The sequence below is a fragment of the Parus major genome, chromosome 13 (assembly GCF_001522545.3).
Source record: "Parus major isolate Abel chromosome 13, Parus_major1.1, whole genome shotgun sequence".
Taxonomy (NCBI): Eukaryota; Metazoa; Chordata; class Aves; order Passeriformes; family Paridae; genus Parus; species Parus major.
Window position 1 is genome coordinate 14,805,784 of NC_031782.1, and position 3,357 is coordinate 14,809,140.

Consider the following 3,357-nt stretch of genomic DNA (forward strand, 5'->3'; position numbering starts at 1 on the left):
CCTGCCCAGGCTGGAGAGCAAAGCCCTGCCCAGGCTGGAGAGCAAAGCCCTGCTCCCAGCCCAGAACTGGCACCTTCTAGACACAGCAAAACCACAAAACTTTGGAGCATCCTTCAAGCCTTGGACAAGTCCCAGGCCAGGCATCTCCAAAGTGGGGCAAGATGCCCCCAAAACCATGACTGGAATAGGTGCAGCCCCTACAGGCAAGGTCTGGCTCACACATGGGCGCTGTACATGGATGCTGCATCCTGGGGACCTCAGCCTTGCTCCGTGGATGTTGCCAGCCCAGTGTGGCCCTTCTGCCTCACCCCAAACCTCTGCTCTGGTGTGTTGAGGTTGGAAAACCAGAGGCAGCTCTTCAGCTGGGCTCTGTGGGAGCTGGGTGAGGGTGGAGGAGTTATGCCCATGGAAAGGGAGGGTCGGGCAGTCCTGCTCCACTGGATGCAGTGTGCAGAAGCCTTTTCTGAGGTTTCTGGCTCTTTTCAGAGCCAAAGAGCTGGAGGCTGGTGGGACCCCACTGAACAGAGCCCTCAGGCAGGGGTGTCCAGCCCCCTGTGCTCAGAGCTGGTGCATTTCTCACATCCACATCCCTTACTGTGCTCTCCATCGTGACCAAACCCAGTGGCCTGGATCTTTCCCAGGCATGACCACATGTGAGTTACTCCCTCTCCTTCAGCATCTGCTCAGACACTGCCAGCAACCTCTGCTGTGCCATGGGGATGCTGAGCACTGCAGGCTGGGGCACAGGCAGGCAGGAGAGCTCTGTGGGCAAGCAAAGGGGTGCAGGCAGGCAGCAGGAGGGCTGGGGATGGAGGGAGGGTTTTTCAGCTGGGCTGGCCTCATCCCTGCTGCCTGCAGCTCAGGATGGATCTCCCTGGCAGGGGAGTTCAAGCTGGGTTAAAGCCACTGCCACAGCCTGAACATCACATTCATATTCTAGTCACAGTTTTTGGGCATCTTTGCTTTTCTTGGCAGTGTCAGAGCTCCAGGACAGCAGGGAAAAGAGGGAAATGGACCTCACTTGCCATGTCTCTGCTACTTCAGCTGTCTCAGAGGAGTTTGCTGGTTGTCCTGAGCCATGTCTCCGTCAGGCAGAGCTGAGCTGACACCCAGGACAACCTGGGCTGGTGCATTTGCTGCCTGGGAGCCTTTGTGTTCCTCCCACAATCAGGTCACAGCCTGTCCCATCAGGGTGAGGCAAGTGAGGCACAGGCAGGGCTGGACGTGCCTGTGCTGCCCAGCACAGACTCTTGTCAGCCCAGCAGCAGCTGCAGGAGGCTGGGGACCTGCTCTGGGGCTTTCCCTCTGCAGCCCTTTTGAAGGGCAGGCACAGGGCTGGCACCAGGTGCCACCCCAGGCATGTGGGACAGTTTGGGAGTATGGCTCAGGAAACACCTGATGAGCAAACTTGAGGTTGTCAGCCTTGTCCTGCTCCTTCCTCAGGCTCCTGTGGATTTCTCTGGTCCCAGTGATATTGTTTACTTTCACTGCCTCCTTCTCCAGCTGCTTCTGCAGCTCTGCTGGGAAGTGAAAGCCTTCTGACGGTGTGAGGTCCTGGAGGAAGCTGTTCTGTCTGCAGCATCCGTGGCATCATCACCTCTCTCTGCCCCCAGGTGGGATCCAGGAGGCTGTACCTGCACGGCCGAGGTGTGAGGCAGGTGAGTTCACACTAGAGTCTGAACTGTGCTGCAGGTGCAGCTTTCAAACCCAGCAGAGAGAGAGATTAGGGGGGAAAAAATAAATAAAAATGAAAAAGAGAACCACAAACATGCCACCTCCATCTTTCAAAGTCCTCGAGTCACATCACAGGGCTGGCAGCATCTCATCCCTACAGACCCTGGCTGTGTCCATCCCCCGGGCATCAGCTGCTGGGCACAGCGATGCTCCACCATGCCCACCCTCGTGGCTGCCCTCTGCTCCCTGGAATATCCCAGTTTTCCAGAGGCTGAGCAAATTCTGTGGCATTTCCAGGCTGCAAACCACTCTGTAAATAACCATTCCCAGAGGTTGGTAATTTCCCCAAATGCATGTGCAGCTCCTTGGGAAATGGAGCAAGGCCCAGCACAGCCATCTCATTCCTGATTCCAGGCAAGGCAGTGGGAAAGCTTCATGGTCCTGCTTGGTGGGCAAAGCTCTCTTCTCAGAAATGAGTTTTTGCTTAAATTTTGGAGAGAAAAATGTAGTCTGACTCAGCCACAAAGCATGGAAAATTTCAAGCAGGCACTTGATGTGTGGCAAAAAGTATCCTTGGGCTGGGAGAATGAGTGGGGTTGTATTGTTTGGGCTGTTAAATCAAAAACCCAGGGGAAAGAAATAACTTTGGGTCAACCCAAAATGAACTGGTCTAGATATTCTTTCTGAAACAAAAAAGTGTTGCTTTGAACAGCAGGAGGCCCTTGGTTTTATCCACTACTGATATAAATGACTTCTCTAGATGGCAAGTGAAAAGTTGAAAAGTTCCTCTAATACCAGAGAAATCAAAAATAAACCCTGCTCTTCCCAAGGTAACAGATGCTCCTTGTCCTTTCAGATGGAGCCCGAATTCCCAAATGAGAGAATGACAGAATATCCTGACCTGGAAGGAATCCACAAGAGTCATTGTGTCCAACTCCTGGCCCTGCAGAGGATATCCCAACAATCCCATCTTTTGTCTGGGAGCACTGACCAAGCACATCTTGAGCTCTGTCAGCCTTGTGGCCATGACCACTTCCTTGGGAAACCTGTTCAGTGCCTGGCCACCCTTGGGGACAAGAACCTTTTCCAAATATTCAGCCTAACTCTCCCCTGACACAGCTCCCCCAGGTCCCACTGCTGCTCACCAGAAATAATTAGAGCCCCTCTGAATCAGAGATTTTGCTGATGAACTATCAGTGTTAACAATTCCAGCCCGCTTGGGAAGTTGTGGATGGGTCCATGTTGGGATCTGCCCTTCCTACATCAACACCCAGAGAATGCAGAGCGCTGAGCAGCCTCTGCTGTGTGCTGCTGCCATCCTGCTGGGTGTGCAGGGTGTGATGGCTGTGCAGGGTGTGATGGCTGTGCAGGTTTGATGGCTGTGCAGGTTTGATGGCTGTGCAGGGTGTGATGGCTGTGCAGGGTGTGATGGCTGTACAGGTTTGATGGCTGTGCAGGTTTGATGGGTGTGCAGGGTGTGATGGCTGTGCAGGGTGTGATGGCTGTGCAGGTTTGATGGCTGTGCAGGGTGTGATGGCTGTGCAGGGTGTGATGGTTGTGCAGGTTTGATGGTTGTGCAGGGTGTGATGGTTGTGCAGGTTTGATGGCTGTGCAGGGTGTGATGGTTGTGCAGGGTGTGATGGCTGTGCAGGGTGTGATGGCTGTGCAGGGTGTGATGGCTGT